This window comes from Neovison vison, chromosome 3, assembly GCF_020171115.1.
Source record: "Neovison vison isolate M4711 chromosome 3, ASM_NN_V1, whole genome shotgun sequence".
Lineage (NCBI taxonomy): Eukaryota > Metazoa > Chordata > Mammalia > Carnivora > Mustelidae > Neogale > Neogale vison.
In genome coordinates, this window is record NC_058093.1 from 110,561,854 (window position 1) to 110,588,791 (window position 26,938).

At 34.7% G+C, this 26,938-nt stretch overlaps 1 pseudogene; it reads left to right on the top strand.

The window, feature by feature from the left end:
- LOC122903540 overlaps positions 1-26,938 on the top strand; it is a 97,182-nt pseudogene that overhangs the window by 65,802 nt on the left and 4,442 nt on the right.

The window sequence follows — 26,938 nt, forward strand, 5'->3', positions numbered from 1 at the left end:
TTTCATCTTTGAAGTGGAGATAAATATTGTCTATCTACAGGCTTCGGTGGAAGTAAGGGGGCAGGACACGTAAGTCATTGAGCACAAAGTCTCTCCTAAAACACTGTGCAAATATTTGTCATATTTTAAAAAGTATGATTATAATGTTTGAAGGGAGGAAGAATATGTTATGCTGTTAGGTTTGGAAGGTGACCCAGCTGCAGAAACAATGAGTGATAAACACTAATCTAACTTGGAAGTCATTTAATATTGTATCTGGATAGAAAATACAACTTTGGTCAATTTCTAAGACAGCTGTGATTTGGATTTTTTTTTTTAATTCTGTTACCTATACATCTGTTAGTATAAATGGGAAGAGGCTTAAAAACTGATTGAGCTGAATGAATTTGTAATTGACTGTATGAAATTCTACTGGGAATTCCAGAAAATTCACTTTTAATTAGCATACATGGGGGAGTTACCTTAGCAATACGTTCTTCTTAGGTAATAAAGCACTGAATTATTCTTGGTTGTTTTAAGTGTCTTCTTGATGTTCATTGTAAAATGTTATGGTAGAGATAGTGCTAAAGTTATATCCCATGAGATTTTCTGATGCTTAAAATACTCCTGAAGCAAAAGAGAGATAATAGAGAACCAGACATCTTTAACACCCTTGAGAATACAAGAATACTCCTTGGGTCAGAATAAAGCATTACATTTCCATTCTGCTTAACTTTAGGTTCTGGGAGAAATATGCCATCTTTGATCTTAGCTTCAGTAGAAGAGTGTGTCATAATACAGAAATGAGATGTAATTGAGATATGGATACATTTGTTAATATTTTCATTCTATACTCATAATAAAATCTGGTATAATAAAATCTGGTATTTTATTATGAGTATACATTCCACTTAATTAAACATTTATTGGGTATCTATCATATTCCAGGCATTCATCTATAAATTGAAAATAAAGAAATCCAAAGCCTTATTTCTGTGGTTGGTAGGGGGAGTTAATTAGTAGTTAGATATATAATATTAAGGATTAAATATCCAAGGAGAAATCTTCTTGGGTGGCTGGAAGAGATTCACCTTAAAGATACAGATTTGAAATATATGATATGTAGAGCTAATTTAAAGCATGAAAATGGTGGAGTGGGGGAGTACTCATAGGAAGTATGGGATAGGAAGAGGACATAGGGCCAAAATGAAGGAAACTAACAATTAGGGGTAGATGAAGCATGTGGAAGCCCAGAAAACAGACTGAAAAGGAACTGTATTAACTCAGTAGTGTGAGTCAACAGATTATTTGAAGTGGAGGGAATTTTTAAAAACTTCTCCAATTCCTTAATTTGGCTCAGAAAATGACCCCTAATTTAAATAGGTTATGTGATTTTGCAATGTTCAATCACTGGAAAGGGATGGAGGGGACTAAAATACAATATCTGTGGATTACTAGCCAAGGGTTCTTTCTACTTCAACATGAGATATTTCAGTTCCTTTACCTGTCACCCAAAATATAATAAATTTAAGTAAATTAATTGTTAAGGATTCCAGTATCATGAATTCAGTTTAATAATATCTCATTTTCCAGTTTGGCAAATATTTTGTCAAATAATCCTCCCTAATCTTTACCGAGTGTTTATTAATTTATTTTTTTTTCAGTGTTCCAAAATTCATGTTTATGTACCACACACAGTTTTTAGAACCAACTATGTTTTTCACTTTTCCCCAATCTAAATGTCCTTCTCTACTTAGGATTCACTTTCCATTGTCTCTGTTTTCTCCATTTAAAACTTGCTTATCTTGGTTCATCCTTCCAAAATATCTCTAGATTCATCTCCACCCATGTATGTTCCAATTTTCTCCATGCCTTACATTCTAAGGCTTTTGCTGTCTAGACAATAAATGTATGTGTGTATATGTGTGTGACTCAAATATCACTGAGAACAACAACAACAACAGCAACAACAAAACATACTGTCTCCTTATTCATATCACATATGGAATGGGGATTTTTTTGCATATTTCATAAAGTGTCTTTTGGGAGTTTGAGTTACTTATTTTCAACAATCTAATACCACTTTGTTTCTTGACAATCTGAATGCATTATCCCTCATACATACCTCAGCTTTCTTAGTTTTAGATATTTTTAAGGATATGAAACAAATCAATTTCACTTGAAATCAATCTGTGGGTTGCCTCATTCCTATGGCTTCTTGAATAAATTCATGTTACCTTACTATGTCCTGCTTCCACAGGCAAGATTTCCTAAGATGTGTTTAATTAACAGGGACCTACAACCCAACATTCTCAAGAAGAAAAGGACCTTGGAAAATTGTTACTTTTTAAAACTGAAATTGAACAGCAACATAACTTCTCTTTGTTCTCAAAGATTTAACCATGCTGACCAACATATCCATCAACACTATAGTCCTTAGAATTAAGTGATGCTAGACTTTTCTTCATGACTAGTTTTATATTTCCATTCTGACTTCCTAACTAAAAAATATCAAGGGAGTTCAGCCAACTTGTCAATATTTTCTCTAGTTTCAAGCTAGCTTGGCCAACAAGGAAGACAGCTGAATGTCCAATATTCTTGCAGATGTATCTTTGAATACGACTTTCAGGCTTGGTCATTGTTGTGGGTACTGTCTACCTATATAGTCTGTTGTGCAGGACTGCATGTTTATAGTTCCTAAAAGTCTGACTTTCATGAAAACAAGTCTTTGTTCTTTACTTTTCACATCCCCAGAGAATAGTGTACTACTGGATACTCAGCATGTCTCTAATGAATACTGTGGCATAGAAGTTTAGTGAATCAAATTGTAGAAATAAGGAATTTTGTTCATAAACTAATAGCTTTTGTTTGTTTGCTTGCTTGACTGTCTGACACTCCCTAGAAATGTCTTATGTGCTCCACTGGTTATAACCATCCTTTCCCCCAAATACCAAGTCAAGGAACATAATGTCTATTTCCTTTATAACATCACTGAAGATTTTAGTAGGAAAAAAAAATATTGATCTCTAAAATGCAATGTAAAACCTTTTTCTCCCTTCCTTCTTCTTCTTCTTCTTTTTTTTTTTTTTTTTTTTTTTCTTTTGCTCTTTTTCCCCCAGTACGAGGTCATTTCCATGGTTAGGAAACTTTAGACCCAGCATTAAAACACAAGACTGTGGACTTTGAGAAACAAACTGAGGGGTTTGGAGGGGAGGGAGGTGGGGCGTTGGGTGAGCCTGGTAGTGGGTATTATGGAAGGCATGTATTGCATGGAGCACTGAGTGTGGTGCATAAACAATGAATGCTGGAACATTGAAAAAAATTAAATTAAATAAAAAAGCAAGAAAATAAAAACACAAAATGTAGGTTTTTTATCTGTGATGGTAATTAGATGCATGACATCAACTAATTCCTTCCCGTCTGTTTCTTTTTCTAACACAGAGAATATATTATTCTCACTTTTAACATGAAGAACGTAATACTTAAGTCACAGAGTTTCTAGGAGGATCAAAGGAGTGAGTATATATGAAAATACAGAATATTTTTATTAGCATAATAAATGTTGGTGAATCAAAATATGTGCATTATAATATTGGAACCAATACTGTGAAAAAAATTATAATCATTGTCATATGATTTTATATCTCAAGAAGTTAAAGCTTAGCAGAATAAATGAAAATATTTTGATTACTGTGATTGTCTTTTTGTTAAACTTTTTATTTTGAGGAAATCTAGAAAATTTATTTTGAATAAATTTACTGCAGTCACTCTCACCTATTTCCCTGACTGCTGCTGGCCACTAACCAGTTCCTATCTAAGGTTTGTCATTTCAAGAATGTTATATAAGTGGAATTATATAAAATATAACCACTTATATTTTTCTCACTCTGCATAATGACCTGGAGATTCATCTAAGTTGTCTTACATATGAATAGCTTACTGTTTTATTTTATTTATTATTTTTTAAAGATTTTATTTATTTATTTGACAGAGAAAGAGACAGCGGGAGAAAGAACACAAGCTGAGGGAGTGGGGAAGGGGAGAAGCAGACTTGCAGCTGAGCAGGGAGCCAAATGCTGGGCTGGATTCCAGGACCCTGGGATCATGACCTGAGCCAAAGGCAGATGCTTAACGACTGAGCCACCCAACTCCTATTGTTTTATTTTAGAGCAGCATTCTGGATTATGGATATACCAGCTTGTTTAACCATTCATGTTGAAGGACTTTGGGGTTGTTTTTGGTTTGGGGCTATAATGAGAGAACTGTAACTATAATGTGGTATTTGCAAGTTTAGATTATAGTACGTAGATCAAAGTGTTTTACATAGTGACTATACGTTGTTACATTCCCACCAGTAGTATATGACTAGTATAGTTTCTCTGAATGCTCTACATACATTTGGTGTCTTTAATACTTTTTTAAACTTTTTTTTGTGTAATGTTATCTCGTCATGGTTTTAATTTGCATTTCCTCATGACTAATGAAGTTGGACATTGTTTCTTGTGCTTTTTTGTCAATTGGGTATAGTTTTGGGAGGATCATCTCTCATGTCTTTTGTTCATTATCTAATTGAATTGTTTGCTTTTACTGTTAAGTGTTGTGTTCTTTATCTATTATAGATGAGTCTTTTGTCAGATATGAGGCTAACAAATATTTTATCTGTTTTCAGTTACATTTTTTCTTTTTAAAAAAGACATATAGAGACCAAACACTTTTAAATTTTGATAAAGTCTAATTTATTGATGTATCCTTTTAGGGATCATACTTGTGGTATTAGAGAGCTCTTTACCTGGCATAGATTTCAAATATATTATTTTACGTCTTTTCTAAGAATTTTATGCTGTTGTTTTATATTTGAATCTGTAATTTATTTTGTGTTATATTTTGCCCATGTTATGAGATTTAGATAAATGATCGTTTTTTTGAGTATGTATGTCCAACCTTTCCAGCACCATTTGTTGAAAAGACTGTATTTCCTCCATTGAATTGCTTTTGCATCTTCACCAAAAATTAGTTGAGCACATATGTACAAGTTAATTCTGTTCCATTGATCTTTGTATCTGTCCCTCTACTAATAACACACTATTACTGTAGCTATATAACATTGATATCAACTAGTGTTTCCTCCCACTTTTTTTAAAAAATAATTTTAGCTGTATTAGGGCTTACACGTTTCTATATAAATTTCATGTTAAGTTTGTCCGTCTCATCGCCCTGGGACTCTCACTGATCAACGCTGGCAGCTGAGAACCCCTGCTTTGAGGGATAAAAGGAGCCTCCTTGAGCTAAGCTGTCTAGTTCCTCTAGGTGGGGAAAAGAAATCTCTAATCTGCAGGAACAAATAACACTCCCCAGGCAAGGAGACTATTTTGATGGGATCATCCTGCTGTGGGGAATGGAGAACACTTCGTGAGATGGATGTTTTTGGTGACAGGATCCCCTTCCTTGTGTCCTCAGTCCTGCGATGTGTCTAGAAGGGAAGTTTCAGGGCTAGCAGAAAAAGATGTGATGGCTTTTTTGATACGTCCCTCTGTCTTGGACACATTCTCCTGTTATTTAATCAAATGCTAATCTATGTGTTAAAGTGAATGGATTTTGCAGACAGTTAATGTTAAGTAGTGATAATTTTCCTGGGTAATCGGGTGGGACTGACTAAATCTGTTGGAAGTTGCCCAAGTGGCTTTTTGTGAGACAGAAAAGATCCCACTTAGTTTGGCAGGTTTTTCCATGCTCATGGGGTTCTAATTTTTCCCACAATATTCCTTCCTTACTATTTGTGAATAACAGCATTAGTCAGTGACTGTGAGTGTGAGTTTGCTTGACATCTTTTCTTCAGATACCTGACTTAGTGGTTCTGCCTCTTTGGATGAACCCTGACTGATCTAATCAATAATTCTTTAATTTACAGTTTTAGATCAAAATGAATCTTAAAATAATCGAAAATATATCCTGTATCATTAAAAAAGAAACAATCTCAAATAAATAAGTAAATAAAAATTGTTAAACAATGGGTTAATGACTATGTTCTGGAAATTTAGCTTACAAAGGACCACTGAATAATCAGTGTAGTCATTCTGGTGTCTTAAGTGCAAATTTAGATGGTTGTACCATCAATCTGATTGGTAATGTGTCAAGCAGGCAGCCATTAGCACAGCTGAGCAAGTAAATCAAGCATGACTGTTACACTGATGAATCCATTGTTGTCCTATGTCCAGAGTCCAGTTTTCTTTTTGAATCTAAGTGTCTACTCACTCAGTAAGTAACTGACCTCTCACTGTGTGTCTGTTCTTTAATGGATGCTTCCCCAGAAATGGAAGCTAAAAAATAGATTTCTGGCTTCATGGAGATTTCCTTCTAACAGAAAAAAAGATTTTAAAAATGTGCAAATAGTGTTCTAAAGGATTTCATTATTTAGATAAAAACATTCATTGAATATTTGTTCTGAAATAGAAATACCATCCGAAATGTATAATAAGAGAGGTAGAAATAAAATTAAATCATATTATGCACAGTTAATTACTATTTTTGGCAGTACCATAATTTCCTGGATCTTTCATTCATTCACTCATTCAACAAACTGTTAACTTTCTCAGAATAATCTTTGCATAGTCATAACACCTGGGGATCTACAGAGTATAAAGTAAAAGAGAAAATTCTAGGTTTTCATTAAACAGGGTTTTAACTAGCCACATAATTTCCAGTGGAATCATGGAAACTTCATGGTTGCATTAAACTTAACCAAAAAAGTAAATAGGTTAGCATAATTTAATAATTGTTTTCCAACTGCAACATTATGTGATACTCTTCCATCTCACCCAGCTTCTACACCTTCACCCAACCTTCTCATCATGATGAGACAATTGACATCATATGGCAGTTGGCAAGAGTGTTATCAGAAAACATGGAAGCATTGATATTGCCGATACTCTGACGTTAGTTTAGCAGCAGATATTTGATATTGCTGTCTTCCTTTGGTCTCCCAGATTATCTATTAGCATCCACCCCTGAATAGTAAAAAATCTCCATGTTACTTGGTTGTACTTAATCACCACCATTATTAGGCAAGTGGAAAAATGACACAAATTTACACAACAGTGGTCAGCAATAGCATGAGAACATGCTGGTTTGCCTTAGATGGCTCTAGAAGGGGACAGAACTGTGATCACAGCTAATCTTAGGAAATATAGTGAAGAAATGCTGAACGAGAAAGACTGGCATCCGTTTATCGCCAAATGCTTGGAGAGACTGATTCAGTCCTCCTAACTCTAACTGAAGCTACATAAAGCCTTACAAAACACATTTTCAAAGCCAAACATTCATTTGATATCTTAGGATAACTTAGATTAATGAGGCAATTCTTGCCTTCAAGACTGTCTCAGTGTAACAGAGGGAATGACAATCGAAATTCAGTAATTCAAAAACTGGGCAAATGCTGTTCTAGGTATACATACGGTGATAGAATTGGGTGTGGCTCTTGTCTCTGCTTGGAGAAGCTCACAGGAACCTGCACAGGGAAGATGTTGGATTTGTGTTTGGACAGTGAGCAGGATTTTGTTGGAAGTATGGTGCAGGCAGAAAAAACGGCATAAACAAATTCACAGAGATAGAAAACAGAATGGTAACATTATAAGAATTTAAAAAGTAAAACAAATAGCATAAAAATTTGGAGTCTTCTGCCTTTAAAATTTAAGTAAGCATTTTGAGAGTCCCCTCCCCGCTTTGAAGTATTTTGCTAATACCATAATTTAGGTATGGAACTTGGACAGGTTTTATTATTTGGTAAATTATTTGATAAATAAACTTAATTATTTGTTAAGTAAAATTAACAATTTATGATTCTGTTTATAAACACATTTTCCTGTCCAATGCAAGCATAAATAATATACCTAAACAAGAATGGATATGTCTATATTTAATCTTCCTAATCTTTCAAATTTCTGGAAGAAATTTTAAAAAGTCCATGAAGTACTGGTCAAATAGTACTTCCTATTACTCGAACATGTGACTGTAAAATGGTGATTGATACCTACATTTGATAATAAGAGGAGAGCAATTGAACAAGAATAATTTAAAAATGCATATGGGATTTGATGACATCAAGTAACAAAATTATGAAATATTAAATGAGAGTGATAAAAACAATGACCTCATTTTCAGTGATGAAATGGTATTGATTTTAGAAAAATAAATATTCAGTCTACCTGAGGGCATTTGTGAGAAATATGCTTGTATGTTTTTGATGCAAGATACTGATTAATGAACTCAAAAAAGCAAAATTCTCATTTATTAAGATACATTAAAAATAGAATGACTGCTGAAACAGCAATCTCACTTTAAGGAAACTGTCCTAAGGAAATAATCACAAATACAATGGGAGTGATACAGAACATCTTTTTTTTCTGGCTCTTCCTCCTAGATACATAACATTTTAATGATCATTCTTAAGGGAAAAGATTTTATATGATTTTCTTAACTAAAGTGTTACACAGTCATAGAATAAACCAGAATACATACATCAACTTATGTTATTATTTTAACTAAATTTACTAACCGCTATGTGCCAGGAATTGTGTTTAGCATATTATAGGTATTTATCATTTGCTGATCCCAATAATCTTATAGAGAATGCATTATTCATACTATCACTATAAAATGAAGAAACTGTAAGTTTCAATTAATTAAAATTTTGTCCAAGGTCAAGCACAAAGTGTATGATTAAAACTCAGATTCAAACTCAAGTTCCTTATCCCCATGAACTCTACCATAACAAAAGTCTGTGATAAAATAGAGGAAATGGAGAAAACTGGTCGTAAACTAGGGTATGTGAGGTAGGTGATCATCATTCTGTAGAAAATACAAATTGAGAAATACGGAAAGAAAATAGTCTTAAATATTAATAGCATATTGTTTTTGGAAGGTAGACTTAGGAGTGATTTTTTTTTCTCCCTCTTTTCTTTTCTCAACATTAAAAAGGAGGGGGTGAGAGGGATAGGGTGGCTGGGTAATGGACACTGGGAAGGGTATGTGTTAATGGTGAGAGGTGTGAATTGTGTAAGAATGATGATACACAAAACTGTATCCCTGAAACAAATAATACATTATATGTTAATAAAAAATAATTAAAAAATAAAATAAAAGCCCAAGAGAATAGGGAAAAAAAAAAAGGTGTTTGCTTTAATGGAAAAACATTTGAATAGGTTTCTGCCAAAAGTTGATATTGCACAATACCTTTTAAACATTCCCAACAAATGTACTGGTTCATACAGAACTATTAGGGCTAAAGGACATGTTTTCCATTCTATTTTTCAAGATTTTGAACCATTCTCCAACACACTTATCCCAAATTTCCTTTTTGCCTTATTGTCAATCACAACTGCAAAGGTCCAGGCTTTGCCCTTGCCAAAGAAACTCATTTCTGAGCATCTTTGGGCAGCCAAGGATCCTCTGCTTCTTCAGAGACTGAAAAGATTAATTCACTTTCAGAGCTCCAGTATGGAACAGGAGAATCTTTCCACTCACAAGATCTCAAACCCTGCAGCCCTCCTCCTCTTTTTCTATTATGAATGAAGCCTTTCAAGGTCATGGGATTAAATACGACTAGAGAGAAGTTGATAGTGCCACAGGATAGAAAATGTATTATGTTTTTAATTATGTGTGGAACAAGAAAGAATTGCCCTGCTCCTGCTGTGTGTATATTTGTTTGGATCTCTTTCCCTTTTGCAACAAGGCCATCTCCAGAAAGTAATGAAAATAGATGAAATGGATTTTATTTGAAAAAAGCATACAAGAAATAAAATATTCTGGCCATGGAAAGGATTCAGTTCATTTTCCTCCAGAATCTAAAATATTTTAAAAATATAAAGAATATATATGTGTATGTAAGTGTATACATATACAACAAATGCTTATACGCATGCATATATGTGTATGTGTGTATACAAGCACACACATGCATATGTTAGGGGAATATATATGCACACATGCACATACATGCACACACCAGGGGTCCTAAACACCTAGTTTTTATTTGTTTTTAAATGAGCAATGTGTTATGTAATTAAATTTATGAGGTTCACTGGGGAAACACTACAGAGAAGACTTCCCTGAATCTAGAAGACAACTATGAACTGGACGTGATTTTCTCTTTGGAGGAGACATTACATACTAACTTGGTGTGTGCGGGTACTGTATGGTCCGTGATGCTGGCAGGATGGATGGCTATATGGTGTTCCTAGAAAGAACCTGGACCTAGTCCTGCAGCACCCAACCCAATGAGAGTGACCTTGACCCTTTCACAAAATTATATGGGTTTGTACGAGGGGGTTCTTAGCAGATACTGGTGGAAGAAAGATGAGTGAGGTCATCCTCAATGTCATCTTCATCCCGAGACCCCATAGGTCTTCCCACAAATTCTGAGATTCATATTTGTTCACTAGTCTTAGAATGGGAAAGATACCCTCATTCTGTAGATTCTGTACAGTACAGTGGTTCACAGAATTCAGGGGACTCGGTATGGTTTATCAAAACTATTACATCAGAGGTGGATGACACAAATAGAAGGGCCACCCTCTGTATGAGTCCCCACACCTGCTTACACACAGAGATTTCAAAAACAAAGAGAAAAACAAAACACACACACAAACACACACACACACACACTTTTACTTTTTCCATTATAACCACTGGACTTTTCCCCCAAAATATAAAGTTTGATTGCTCTAACACATTTTTTTTTCCTAATTGCAAAAGTATGGATGTATATAGTAATATACAGAAATGTATAAAAAGAATGGGCCTTTCCCTAATAAACCTATCCCTGAAGAAGCCAATGCCAATAATTAGAGGCTGGCATGTATCCACTTACATAAATATATGCACACATAATTTCCTATGTTTCCTGTCTTTTTCTTTTAATCAGAAATGGAATCACATTGTGTAGTATTTCTTCAATTTTATTTTGTTATTTATTAATAAAATACAGGTATTTTTTAGATCCCTATGAATGGATGTAATTTTTTCTGTTTTAATTGAACTCTTTATTTTAAGGTAAGTGTCAATTCATAAACAGTTGCAAAAGATAATACAGGGATATACCATTTCCCTTTATTCAGTTTTTTCGATGGAAATGCAACAACTTTGCAAAGGTATATAGTACTAAATCATAATTCCAATGGTGATATCATTAGAATCAAGATAAAGAACATTTGCATCATCCCAAGGATCTCTCATGTTGCCTTTATATCTTGCCCTCAGCATCCCCACCTCCCCTTACATTCTGGTAACCACTGATCTCCACTGTTCTCCATTTCTATGATTTTGCCATTTTAAGAATGATATATAAATGTAATCATATAGTACATAACATCTCAGCATTTTATTTATTTATTTATTTTTACTTAACATGTTTTCCTGATGTCATTTAGGTTCTTGCCCATGTTAATAGTTTGTTCTTTTTTATTATAGAGCAGTATTCCCTGGTATGGATGTACCCCAAGTTGTTTAGCCTTTCACATATTGAAGGATATCTTTGTTGTTTCACATATTGTTGTTTGAAAATATTGTTTTCACATATTGAAGGATATCTTTGTTGTAGAATAGTTTGGGACTATTCTAAATAAAGATGGTATACACATTTTTGAACAGGTTTTAATGTGAACATAAGTTTACATTACCCTAGGAATAATTTTTAGAAATGCAATTGTTGGATTTTATGGTAGTTACTTGTTTAATTGGATAAGATGCTGCCCAACAGTCTTCCAGAGTCATTATACCATGTGACATTCCCATCAGCATCATGAGTCACTTGATCTCTGAATCCTCTACAGCATCTGGTGTTGCCATTATTTTTTAGTTTTTCCATTCTTATAGTTGTGTCATCATATCTGTCTGTGGTTTTAATTTTTATACCCCAATGGCTAATCATCGTATGCTTTTTTTTTGCCACCCATAGATCCTCTTTAGTGATATGCCTTTTGCATCCTTTTTAATTGGATTGTTTTTAATGTTAACTTTTGAGAGTTCTTTATTCTAGACATTAGTTCTTCATCAGATATGCAGTTTACAAATATTGTATGCCAGTCGCACATTTTTTTTCATTCTCTTAACAGGGACTTACACAAAGCAAAAGATTTTCAATTTAATGAATGGTGTCAAGTCCAATATCTCATTACCTAGCTCTAGATCCTGAAGATGTTGTTCCCTGAAGTGTTTGTAGTTCTATGACTTATATTTATGTCCATGGTCTATTTTGATTTAATTTTTATGTTAGTTGTGAGATTTAAATAAAGGTTCATTTTTAATGGATGCCCAATTTTTTCACGACCATTTTTTTAAAAGGCTATACTTATTGCCATTGAATTTTTTTTTTTGTTGTTTGTCAAAAATCACTTGAGCATATTTATGTAGAGTATTTCTGGGTTTTGTAGTCCATTCTACTGATCTATATGTCTATTCTTGGCATGATGTGTTGTGTTTTCAATTTCATTTATTTCAATATATATATTTTAACTTCCTTTGAATCTTCCTATTTGATCAATGAGTTATTTAAAGGGGTATTGTTTTGTTTTTAAGTGTTTGGAGATTTTCTTTTTTTCTTTATTATTGATTCCCAGTTTGATTCCACTGTGGTTGATGAATTCATTCTGTATGATTTCAGTTCTTTTTAATGTGTTGCAGTTTATTTTATGCACAAGACAGAGTCTACTTTGGTTATGTTTCATGGACACTTGAAAAGAACATATATTCTTGCTGATTTTTTTTTGCCTAGTTCTCTTCTCGGTTGTTGAGAGAGGGGTGTTGAAGTCATCAAAATCATTGTGGATTTGTCTGTTTCTCCTTCCAGTTTTATCACTTGTTGATGCACATGTTTTTCAGCTCTGTTTTTTGTTGCATACACAATTACAATTCCTATAATGTCTCCATGGATTGACCCTTTTTTCATTATATAACTTCCTCCTTCATCTCTTGTAATTTCCTTTGCTTTGATGTTTACTTTATTAGGTACTAATGTATCACTTCTGTATTCATTTGATTTATATTTTCTCATAACTCCCATGTATCCCTATCCCCTTCCCCAACTGCAATGTATTTTACTTAAAATTCTTTTTACTTTTAGAACATACTTTTAGAACCATATAAGAAAACATTACGATTTTTCCTTCAGCCACAGACACAATTTGGAAGACTCAAAGGAAAGACAGTCTACTGTATGTACTTATATTTTTACTTACAATGTTTTTTTATACCTTCCTGATAGTCTAAGATTTCTCCTCATATTATTTCCTTTCTGTTCAAGAGCTTCCTTTAGCCATTTCTTTAGGGTAGGACTTCTGGCAACAATATTTTAATTTCCCTTCATTTGAGAATTTATTTCTGTCCATTACTGAAGTATGTTTATGCTGCATATATAGGTTGACAGTCTTTTTTTGACCCCCAGCACCTGGTACTGAAAAATTGTTATGCCATTTTCTTTTGACTTCCATGGTGTCTGATGAGAAATCTGTTATCACATAAATTTGTATTCCTTTATTGTGAATGTGTCATTTCTCACTGACTACATTCAAATTTTGTTTCTTTGTCTTTGATTTTCAGAATTTTGGCTATATTGTGTTTTTTGGTTTTGTTTTGTTTTGTCTTTTAAAGATTTTTATCTATTTATTGGACAGAAAGAGACACAGCAAGAGAGGGAACACAAGCAGGTTGAGTGGGAGAGGAAGAAGCGGGCTTCCTGCTGAGCAGGGAGCCAGATGAGGGGCTGAGATCATGACCCCAGCCCAAGGCAGACGCCTAATGCCTGAGCCACCCAGACACCCCTATAATGTGTTTTGATGTAGTTCTGTTTTGTTTTGTTTTCTTCTTCTTCTTCTTCTATTTTGAGTGGACTGAGCTTCTAGTATCTCTAGCTTTATGTCTTTTGCTAAAGCTGAGAATTTTCAGTGATTTTTCCTTGAGTACATTTTCAACCCTCTTTTTTCCCCCTTTCTAGGACTCTAGTTATACAAATGGTAAGTATTTTGTAATGTTCTATGGTCCCTGAAGCTCTGTTCATTTTTAGTCAGTCTATTTTCTCTCTTTTTCAGATTAGATAATTTTTATTACTCTATCTTCCAGTTTTCTTGTCTGTCTCTTCCATTCTCTTATTAAATCTGTCCATTTAATTTTTTATGGCATTTATTGCATTTTTCAGTTCTAAGATTTTTATCAGTTTTTTTGCATTATTTTCCATTTCTTTGTCAACACTATTTCTTTGTTGAGATTCTTTATTTCTTCTCCTATTTCAAGTGTACTTATAATTGATCATTGAAACAATTTTATGACACTTCCTACCAATATTTTCCAGATATTCTAACATCTATCATCTTGAAGATAGTATCTCTCTCTCTCTTTTTTTAAGAGTTCATTTATTTATTTGAGAGAGAGTGCATGAGCTGGGGGGTGGGGGCAGATAGCGAGGGAGAGGGAGAAAGAAGACTACCCAGTGAGCAGGGATCCCCACACAGGGCATGATCCCAGGACTTGGAGATCACGACTTGAGCTGAAGGCAGACACTTAACTGATGGAACCACCCAAGCACAACAAAGATATTATATCTTAATTGTCTCTCATTCAGGTTGAGACCCTCCTAGATCTTCATATGACAAGTGTTTTCAATTAAAACCTGGACATTTTGGATATTACGTAAAGAGATTCAATATTATTTAAATCATCTGTCTTAAGTGATTTCCTTTGGCACTGATCTATCAAGGAACAAGAGGGTGCCACCTTGTTATTGGTAAGTGTGGATAGAATATTAGGTTCTATTAGGTTCCATATTCTTTTTTTTTTTTTTAAAGATTTTATTTATTTATTTGACAGAGAGAGATCACAAGCAGGCAGAGAGGCAGGCAGAGAGAGAGAGGAGGAAGCAGGCTCCCTGCTGAGCAGAGAGCCCGATGCGGGCCTCGATCCCAGGACCCTGAGATCATGACCCGAGCCGAAGGCAGTGGCTTAACCCACTGAGCCACCCAGGCGCCCATATTCTGTCTCTATGGACATTTGAAGGACAGGTTTGCATGTTGTGGCCCTTTAGTGGCCTCCACAGACACAATAGGGAGGAAATGAAGTCAAGACTTTTCACTAGGCCTCCTATAATAATACCACTTCCAGAGGGATGGGAGGGATGTCTCATTACTGCAGGATGAGAGTGGACATAGGAATTCCCCTAAGTAGTCTCCACTGATACCAGAAGGATGTGGGTCTTGTTATGTCCAGTAAAGACGGAAATCTAAGCTTCCTATTCAGACTTTGCTGAAATGGGGAAGGGTGGGCCAATGTTTTTTCCTAGGTGTTTGGCTGTGGGGGTGGTTATTTCCTAAAAATTTTCTGTCCACTAGGCTGCTTATTTTCTAGTCCTTTGGCTGAAGAGAGGAGGCTTTTTTTTTTTTTTTTTAGGGTGTTTTGGCTCCCATTGGTGTTGTTATGTTGTTAACTCTTCAAACTTGGTGTCTGGGATATTGGAAGCAAAAGGAAAACCCAGGAAACTTACTGTTATATTAGTCTTCAGGTTCCAGGATCCCTGGCTGGTCTTCCTCCCTTTTTCCACCTTTTAGAGTTTTATTATATTTGTTTTATAAATAAAGTTTAGGGTTTTTAGTTGTACTTATAGGAGGAATAGAGAATGCACATCTGCTCCACCTTCCTGGAAGTTCAAGTACAGTTTGTTTGTTTGTTTTTTACAAGAAGCATTTTATCTTACAAAGAATATTCAAAGTTGAATATTTGAAACTAAAAGAAACTTTTAGTTTTGCAAAAGAGAAAATAGATTCATGAAGTAAGTGGCTTGCTGGAGACCTTTGAGCTAGTTAGGATAACAGCCAAGATTGGAATCAACTCACTCATTCCCAATTTAAGTCACCTTGTACTTTTCTGCCATAATACACGTTGACTGCTATTGTGCCCTCATATTCTTCTTTCTGGTATTCTTCCCCATTCCAGAGGGTGTTTAGAGACTAAATGGGTTGCCATGGGACACTGACAGAGAATCTAAGAATTGCCTATACTAACTAATGATAGGTATGTTGCACTCATCTTTGAGTAGAACACTGCTAATATATTATACCACTCTCACTATCTAAGAAGATGGAGTTCACAAAAATCTAGATAATATTTTAAGGATTTTGCCTTCATTTTCAACAACCTCTATCCACTTCTAGTTATGATCATTTCTTCCTTCTTGTTCATACCATACTAATTGTCCTTTTCTTCTTTGTAGCACTGATATATTTTGTTCTTCTGTACTCTCCCACTTGAATTATCTAAATATTATTTTTACTTCAGCCATAGTCAAATTTTCAAAATGCTGAAGTATTATTGATTTTTATTTTTCTTAAAATAAAGATAAAATACTTAACCTGGTAACAGGTTGTTTGTTTGTTTGTTTGTTTGTTTTTTGTTGTTTGTTTTTTAAACAGTGAAAGAAAGGATCCTCAGTTCAGCTTCTTGCACTACTTCCCACTCTCCTGTGGTGCTTCAGCCTCACAGCCTTTCTCCTGGGCCCTTGTTCATGCTGTACTTCCTCAGCCACTTAGACCATCAGGCCTTTGCTTCTGCCACTCAGTCATCCAGAATCCATCTCCATTGTTCACACTTTTACCCTTTACCTAGTAAATTTGTTCAACTGTTAGATATCAGCTAAGGTATTATTTTTCAAGGATGTTTTCTTTAATCACACATTCTTTTCTTTTTTTTTTTTCTCAATTTATTTATTTTCAGAAAAACATTATTCATTATTTTTTCACCACACCCAGTGCTCCATGCAAGCCGTGCCCTCTATAATACCCACCACCTGGTACCCCAACCTCCCACCCCCCCACCACTTCAAACCCCTCAGATTGTTTTTCAGAGTCCATAGTCTCTCATGGTTCACCTCCCCTTCCAATTTACCCAAATTCCCTACTCCTCTCTAACGCCCCTTGTCCTCCATGCTATTTGTTATGCTCCACAAATAAGTGAAACCATATGATAATTGACTCTCTCTGCTTGACTTATTTCACTCAGCATAATCTCTTCCAGTCCCGTCCATGTTGCTACAAAAGTTGGGTATTCATCCTTTCTGATGGAGGCATAATACTCCATAGTGTATATGGACCACATCTTCCTTATCCATTCATCACACATTCTTTTCTGCTCCAGAACCATTTCTTTCTTCCACGGCACTTCTCCCATGTATCATGTTACATTCACAGATAACACAACCTGATGTATGTTCATCTCCTCAACTTCAGAGTCACTTTCACTCAAAAAGTCCAGGGAGGTTTTCCCTCCCCCCACTTAATCTCCAGCAGCTAATTCAGAACCCAGTATGTATTAGACATCCAGTGAGTGTTGGTTAAATTAATGCAGGAAGGTGGGAAGGGAAGGGAGGAGAGAAGAAAGGAGGGACAGAGAAGGGCAAAGACAGAAGGTGGGAGTAAACGAAGGGGTGGAAATACAACTTTCATGTGGTCCTTTTTTACAATCAGAGCTCTGTCTCTATCTCTCTGATCTCAATATCCTTAACCACAAAGTTAATAAAGCAGCACTTATTGGACTTGTGAAAATTATATAAAGAAACACATCTAAAATACTTACAAGAAGCCTAGAACATTGAGCAGATAGTTAATGTTAGGTCACACCCCTTTTTACCTAACATTAACTAATTAACTAATGGATTTTCTCTTAGATGATTTTTTAATTCATTGTGGGTGTTTGTTTAATTCAGGAACCTCATCCATCAAATAACATTAAATTGTTATTACTTGATGATTTACTACCACTAAAACTATTTGTCTTTCACAGACATCAGTCAATATGCTAACATAAATGAGAGATGGGTACCAAAATGTGCATTGCTCCTCAAAGTCTTTAATTATAAAATGATGTGCAAACTTCACTCTTAGTTCACTTTGAAAAGTTGAGAAAGCATTACCCCATTGTGTATGCATTACACTGAAGGCCATGAAATACTCCATTGATTTTATAATCCTTGCCATTAGCAGTTAAGTGTTTATATTATTCTGCTCCCTGATAGTTAGAAAACTTGTTAGGATATTATTTTCTTTGGCTTTGTTCAACCTCAAGAGTTGTTTCTCAGGCATGTCTGGGTTTTACTGAATATATTCCTTATTTTTGACATTTTACTCTTGAGGATTTTTTGAAATGGGGTGTCTGTGCCATGTAGATTGTCTCTTTCCAAACATGTAACTGTATATACAGAGTCATTTCATTAAGCCCAGATGGTGTTATGATTAAGTGGATAGTCCCAGGCTTTAAATAACAGACTACCAGGACTTGAACGCTAAATATGCCTCTTACTAGTGGTGTAATATGGGAAATATTATTTTACCTCTCTGATCCTCACTTTGCCTATTGTAATACTCATCTTCTAGCATCGTTTTGAAGATAAAATAAGAAAAGTTCAATGTTTATTATTTGCCAGATGTTTTTCTGAGTGGTATTTATTTATTATATTACTTAATACTTGCCCAAATCCCGTGAGGTTGATACTATTATTATGCCCATTGTACGAATGGGGAAGTTGCATTAAGTAACTTTCCCCCTAGTCATATAACTAGAAAATGGCCACATAAGACCATGAGTCCAAGCAGTGGGAGTCAAGAGCCTGCTATGACATGCCTCAGAATACTGACTTCTTATGTACTCATGTGGTACAGAACCGTCATGGGACCCTCATGGCCCTCCTGGTCCTGCTACCAGCTGTTACTGGTAGAGATAGGATGTGGGTAGTGCTTCGTGTCACTGCACAACTCCCAGATTTGGTAGGGGCCGGCCCGTAGGAGCATGCCATTGTTTCCTGGCTGTACTTTGTTCTCAAGGGCTGAGGATATACCTGCACATGTCACCATAATGCACCTTCCCCTGGATTAAGTTAAATTAAGCACAGAGAATAAGAAAGTTGTAAAGGGATCCATTGCAAAGGTTCATAAAAAAGAATTATGGTGTCTAAGAGCTGGATGGTATGAGGCAAATAGTAACTAGAAGTTCTTTCAGTTTTAAAATGAAAAACTTGCATCTCAAAGACTTGTTTAAGGTCTTATAGCACTTTCTAGGCCATAAAAAATGCTTTCACTCATATTTTTCCACAGGATAGCTCTTTCAGGAATGTGCTACTAGCCCCATTTTATAGCTGACAATATTTGAGGTCCCTAGAGATTACAAAATTTGAGAAAACTGAGGTGGTAATGTCAAAACTTGAGTTTGAAATCTAGATGTCTCTTTTTCTAAACCAGGGCTATCTTGATTTAACAATGTGTTCGTGCTCATCATGCTATCTTCCCTGTGTGTTCAGGGCAATGTATCAGAGCAAAAGAAAGGGGACTCTGGTGCAAAATGAGCCTGAGGCCAACTACAGAATGTTCCATTAATTTTTCAATTGGCTAAATTTCCTTACTTCACTGGATCTCAGGATCTTTAGTTCATAAAAATGAAAATATTCAAATAAATGCTTAGATCATATGAAACCTCTGAAATGCAGGTTAATTGGTGGTAGTTCCATATTTATTTGGATATATTTATTTTACTTTCAGTTCCCATCTACTGCTGTATCTCATGGAAAAGCTGCATGTGACTTTATACCTCAGATCTAGAGACAGAGGACACAAAGTTTAGAAAGACCCTGGACAGAGGATGAACCACAACAACAGTACATTCAATATGAGAGGAGGAAGGAAATATTTTCTGTTCCCAAGGCTCAGGAAATCATGTCTCCCTCAAGTTGGGGAGATTAAGCAAAGTAAATACTATAGTAATGAACTTTATACACATATTTTAAAAAATGTGCAGTTCTTTTCCAGGGTCCTCTGCCACCTCAAGGATCTAAATACTTACATGGTATTTCATATACCAGCACTCCAAAGGCAAGCAGTGCTAAGTCATCAGAGTGTGGAGTAAGGATAGAAAAGCAAAAGTTGTTCTAATCAAGAAAAGCCTGCCAGGACAGGATGGGGTTCAGGAATGGAGGCAGCCAGACACAGGTAGCCTCTTTCACAACTTGACCTGGGGCTGTTCCTGTGATTGGGTGTCTCCACGAAGAATGTCCCCGAGGCAAACAAATATGTTTTGAATGAGTTAAATGACTTCCTTTCTGTCTCTTCTGTGCCAGGCACTGTGGGAGCATGTAGGATATGTCTGTGAAGAGAATACAGAGACTCTTCTCAGGGAGCTTCCAATCTATGTATGTGGTGGTGAGGGGAAGGGGACGAGCATGTTGAGAAGGTCTATAAATAGAGTAAGTAAACTTTTTAAAAAAGATTTTATTTATTTATTTGAGAGAGAGACAGCAAGAGAGGGAACACAAGCAGGGGGTGTGGGAGGGGAGAAGCAGGCTTCCCGTGGAGTAGGGAGTCCAATACAGGGCTGAATCCCAGGACTCTGGTATCATGATCTTAGCTGAAGGCAGATGCTTAATGACTGAACCACCCAGGTGCCCCAAAATCAGGAAACTTTAAAAAAAGAAAGAAAGAAAAAGAAAATCCTGCAAAAGAATTGTATTTCTAATTTATTTGTTTGCTTGCTTTTCAAAAATAGACAAGATTATCTAAGCGCTGCCAGAATACCTGAGCAGGAAACAAGTATTCCAATTTTACCACCTCTCCAAAAATTCCAGTCAAGCAAAGAAAGAGTGAAAGTAAAGACTGGGTATCTAAAGAGTCAAAGGAAGGAACTGGTATAAAGCAAAGGCAGAGTGAAGATACTATATCTTTTTATGAAGACCTGAGCGTTCCTTAAAGCCATTATCTCCCCTGCTCAGAGGAGGAATTAGAAAAACTTTTTTCAAAGCATCAGATAAAGTGGTATTTCCCCACTTTTAAAGTGGATAAAAGTTTGGCCAAAGTGGATGAGAACCAGAAGATAAATCTAATGGAAACATTCCAAAACTGAATGAAACCACAATGTTAAGAAATAGACTTCAACAATAATCTTAACCTTTGGAAGGGGTAAAGGAACTATTAAGGTCCTTAACCTACATTTAAGGACATTTCTATATCTATTTTTACCCAAAACCTCTTAGGAAAGAATATGTTGTGGGTCACACTTACATCCTTTGTTTCTGAGAATGGGGAAGAAAAATGTGAAAACTATGAGCCATAAAGAAAATCAGGTGAAAGGCTGAAAGACCCAGCCTCAAGTCTGGCACAAGTAGCCAAGAGATAAATATCCTCAAATGGGCCTTGTATATAAATTGTTGATTATAATACTATTTTTTCTATCTCAAAAGACTATTCAAAGGATCATATTACACAAATGCAGCAGTTTAATAAATGGTCATAATAATAATAAAAACACCTGTCATTAGTTTTAATTGTATTTGGAATAACTTAATTAACATGCACGAGAATTGTCACGATACAATATCACATTTCAGAAAATGACAGAGACACACCTATCTTAACATATTAGAAGGAGCATCAAAACTAAACAAACAAGTTAAAAAAAAAAAACTAAACAAACAAGCCCAAAATTTTAGCAAGTATTCATAATAAAGGTTGAATAATGAAATCCTGCCATTTGCAATGACGACATGGATAGAACTAGAGGGTATTGCGCTGAGTGAAATAAGTCAATCAGAGAAAGATAATTATCATATGATGTATCTGATATAAGGAATTTGAGAGGTAGGGCAGGGTGTCATGGGGGGTAGGGAGGGGAAAAATGAAACAAGATATAACTGGGGAGGGAAACAAACCATAAGAGACTCTTAATCTCAAGAAATAAACTGAGGGTTGCTGGGGGATAGAGGGATCGGATGGGGTGGCTGGGTGATGGACATTGGGGAGGGTATGTGCTACGTACATTTGGTGTACAATGTAACTTGATGTACAATGTTGTGAATTGTGGAAGAATGATGATTCTCTGACCTGTACCCCTGAAGCAAATAATATATTATATGTTAATAAATGTAAAACATGGAAAAAAAACATGGTAATGTGTGTTTTGATTTATATACAGAATAGTGAATATCATTTCATTTTTTAGACTCAGAAGTTCAGGGCATAACAACTTCATTAACATAAACTTTCAAAGAAGAATGCTCACTTTTTCTTTTTGAAACATAAACCATATGATTATTTTTATAGTTAATTAGAGTAGACTCTGGTGGTGAAATAGAAAGTTTCCATAGACCAATATGGGTACAATTTATATTTTGTTTATATATGATTGTTCAAGTCTGGATCTAAATTTCATTAATACAACCAATACAAAAGTGAGCCAATCAGTCAAATCCCTTGTATTTTCTCCCTATTTTTTATCATGGTAAAATACACAAAACATAAAATTTACTATTTTAACATTTTTAAGTGTACAGTTCAGTGGTACTATATTTGTCTCTAATGTTATGCAACCATCACCAACATCCATTTCCATAACTTTTCACCTTGTAAAACTGCAATGCTATGCTCATTAAAATTGTAACTCCCTATCCACCTTGCTCTAGTTTCTGGCAACTACAATTCTATTCCTGGTCTCTATGATATGATTACTCTAAATAACTCATATACATGCACTCATACAGTATTTATCTTTTTGATTGGCTTACTTTACTTAGCATGATGTCTTAGAGGATAGCCCCTGTAGCATCATAAACCAAAAATTCCTTCTTTTTAAAGTTTGAATAACATTCCATTGCATGTATATACCACATAATTTTTATTCTTTCACCTGTTGATGGACAGTTGTGTTGCTTACATGTTTTAGCTACAGTGAATCTTGCTATAAACATGGGTGTACAGATATCCGTTCTTTCAATTCTTGTGGATATGTACCCAGAAGTAGAATGACTAGATCATGTGATAATTATATTTTTAATTTTTTGAGGACCCACCATATGGTTTTCCATTGTAGTTGTACCATTTTGCATTCCCTCTAACAGTGCTCAAGAGTTACAATTTCTCCACATCCTTTCCAATACTTGATATTTTGTTTTTTCCTTGTTCATTTCGATAGCAATCTTAATGGATATGAAGTAGTATCTCATAGTTTTGATTTCTAATTTCCTAATAATCAGTGACTTTTAGCAGATTTTCATCTGCTTTTGATCTTTTGTATATCTTCTTTGGAGAAATGTCTATCCAAATTTTTGTCCATTTTTGAATTGAGTTTTTTTTTTTTTCCCCCCGTTGGTGGTAAATTTTAGGAGTTCTCTTTGTTCTCTGGATATTAATCCCTATTCATATGTATGATCTTCACTTATTTTCTCCCACATGCTGGGTTACCTTTTTGCCCTGTATTGTCTTTTGATGTACAAATTTTTAAAATTTTTATCAAATCCAATTTGCCTATTTTTTCTTTTGTTGCCTGTACGATCAGTCCCATTTTTAAGAAATTGTTGCCAAATCAAATATTATATAGCTTTTTCCCTATGTTTTTAAAGAATTCTATAGTTTTAAGTCTGACATTCAGATCTTCAATGTATTTTTAGATTTTGTATGTGTTGTTAGGTAAGAGTCAGCATGATTCTTATCCACTTTTTTCAGCACCATTTATGGCAAAGACTGCCCTTCCCCCATTGAAAAGTCTTGAAATTTTTGTCAAAAATTATTTTACCATGTCTCTGTTTATTTTTGAGCTGTCTATTCTATTCCATTAGTCTATATGTTAATGTTTATGCCAGTAATACATTGCTTTAATTACTGTAGCTCTGTAGTGAGTTTTCAAAATAGAAAGTGTGAGGTTTTTTCATTTTCTTTGGGTTTGTTTTTCTTTTCCAAGTTTTTGTGTGTGTGTGTGTGTGTGTGGTTTTTTTTTTTTTTTGAGGTTTCGTATGAGATTTCTGGTATCTGTAAGCCATATTGCTTCTAAGTGATTGAAATAAGTGTTTAGTCTTCACCCCATCAATTGTACGCACATGTGCAGATATGCAGAATAATAATAAGTACTTCATATGGAGTTCAGGATGCATCTGGGGTACAGATAATACTAAGAGTGTCACAGAAAAAGGGTCTTGTATACCATTCTAAGAAGTATATCTCATCTCTATGCCTAACTCTTCTACCAACTATGAAATAAACAAGTACTTCCTGTTGCTGTGACCCATCCAAAGGAAAATATCACTCTCTCAGAGGGTGAGACACGACTGGGTTGTGGGTATAAAGGAAGAGTATAACATATACCTATGTGAAGATTGCTCACTGCTATGGCTTTATTTTCTGTTTTCATTTTGTGTATCTGTGTATCTGCACTTATGCATATGCTTAATAGGGTGAAGACTACATGCTCATTTCAACCATATAGAAGCAACGTGGCTTAAAAATACCACAAATTTCAGATTAAAGGGAAAAACAATCAGATACAACAAAAGAGATATATTGAGCATGTCTTCATATTAAAGTTTTGAAGTCTGAGTCCATAGTCTCTCGTGGTTCACCTCCCCTTCCAATTTACCCCAACTCCCTTCTCCTCTTTAACACCCCTTGTCCTCCATGCTATTTGTTATGCTCCACAAATAAGTGACTCTGAAGAACAATCTGAGGGGTTTGAAGTGGTGGGGGGGTGGGAGGTTGGGGTACCAGGTGGTGGGTATTATAGAGGGCACGGATTGCAAGGAGTACTGGGTGTGGTGAAAAAATAATGAATACTGTTTTTCTGAAAATAAATAAATTGAGAAAAAAAAAGTTTTGGAGTCTGTTATTCTACAGAAAAAATGTATGAATAAATCATACGTTAATCAGATGACTCTCAAGTTCTGGCAGAGAAGTATTTTTATTTTGGTTTTTCTTCACTCTGGTCTAAGCATCCACAGTTGTGTATGGTGTGCAATATGTTCTCAAAACATTTAGGTGAAATGAGAGATGAGGAAAACAACAGGAAAAGAACATATTGACTATCAATTTATATTTGAAAAACCAGGTACTCTTCCTGATCAGCCATGGATAGAATCCATCTAGACTAAGTCAGTAACAAATATTATATTTAGGGAAAAGATATAAACCCTGACCTTAAGAGAGAAAGGCAGGAAAGCAGGACTCATGGAACTCATAAATCTTCCAGGAACTAGGTTAAAGATTCTTTACATGGTGTCTCATTTAATCTTTGTAGCCATCCCATTAGATAAACATCTTCAACCACATTTACAGATGAGGTGCAGAAGAGTAAGAAGGTAAAGTAACTTGTGCAAGGTCAGACAATTAAGAAGTATCAGAGGGAAGAGTCATTTTTTTTTTAATCTTTTTGACTCCAAGTCCAGCACTGTCTTTTGTAATACCATGTTTACCTTTTGGAAGAGTCAAAAATCTTTAGGCAACAAAAAGTATAGGAAATGATTTTAAAATGTTCATTAAAGAATAAAATGAGGGGTCATCTATTTTAGAATAAGAATGGATTTTAGGCTGCAAATAAAAATTAAAAAAAAAAGAAAAACATGAAAAATAAAAAAATAAATACATTTACAGAAAGAAAATGTATTTTTAAAAAGGGATCTATGAGTGCTTAGAATCGTGTAAACCTGGCAATTCACAGACCTGTACTACGGGGGATAAAAATATATTATATATTTATTAAAAAAAAAAAAAAGAATGGATTTTAGGGACAGGAAAACCATAGAGAATTAGAAGTTTTTTCAGTGTCTACTGACTTGTTTAACCCTACTACGCTCTATCAAATGGTAATTCTCAAGAAACAGAAAACTTAAGAAATCCCTACAGTCATGAGTCAGATGTAAGACTTGAGCTACAAAATTCATGCTATTCCATTAAACTCTGAGGTTTCTATGTAAACTATGGCAGAGGAGAGAACACTGAGATAAAACAACAGGCTTGTTATATAAAGCCTCACACAGATCATTCTATGAAAAATATAAAATTAACGACATAATAAATGCCTCATTGTGTATCTTAGTGAGATTAAAGAGAAAAACAACCGGATACAACAAAGGACATATATTCGCCATTTATTCATATTAGAACTTTGAACTTTATTTTATAGAACAGATGTATGACGAAACAAAGAAATAAGTAATAAAATCTGGTCTGGAATTTCACTAAAACTCTTGGAATATCTTTAAATTATGTTGGATTTCAATTAATTTATATTCTTTCAAAATCTCAATCAAATGTTGCAGGACTGTGAGCCAATAACAGTTAACATATTGCATTGCATTCCGGTTATCACAGGAAACACTAAAATTCCTAAGTAAATTTATTTAAAAATGATGCTTTAGCTTCATAATTAGAATTCCAAATAATTGCCACTTCAAATAGTTAGGCAGAATTGAATATTTCGTATTTTGGTGCTTTCCTCTTCCCTAAAATGTATTCAAAATCTTATTTATTTATGCATTGATTCTCTTATCTTTGGGCAAGATGCATAAATTTGTAACAGCTGATGTACTTCTTATAAAAAAAACTACACAAATACACATAAATATGCGCACAAAACTATCAAGTTCTGTTATATTTTCTCCTGACTTTTTAGATGTACTAGCCATTTTTTAGTTTATCTACTGAATGTGGCAAATATAAATCTGTCAAAAGAGATATATTTTATGAAAATATAATCATAAATTAAAGACTGAGTAACTCAGCCAGTAAAAAATAACTCCCTTTTTCCAAAAGTAATAGTATATTTTTAGTATGTCTGAGAGGATAGTGAAATACTTATGTCTGATTGACTGCCTTATTAATTAGTGATAGACTGGAATTTTGGATCCTGTCTAGAAAATAAATCATAAATAATTTGAAATTAAAAAAAATAAGTTATTGCAAAAATGAGTTCTTCGATTTTGATGAGCCTAATCACTTGGGTTTTCATAGAGGACCATATAGACACTCTGCTAATATCCTTAACAAAGTCAGATGCTCCAGTAATAGCTTACTATAGAAGTTGACTCAATCCTCTTGGTGAAAACAACTAACCCAAAAGAAAAACAAGAGTAAATTTTTTCAAATCAAAATTAGATTGAAATATTACTGGACAAGTTTTAGGAAAA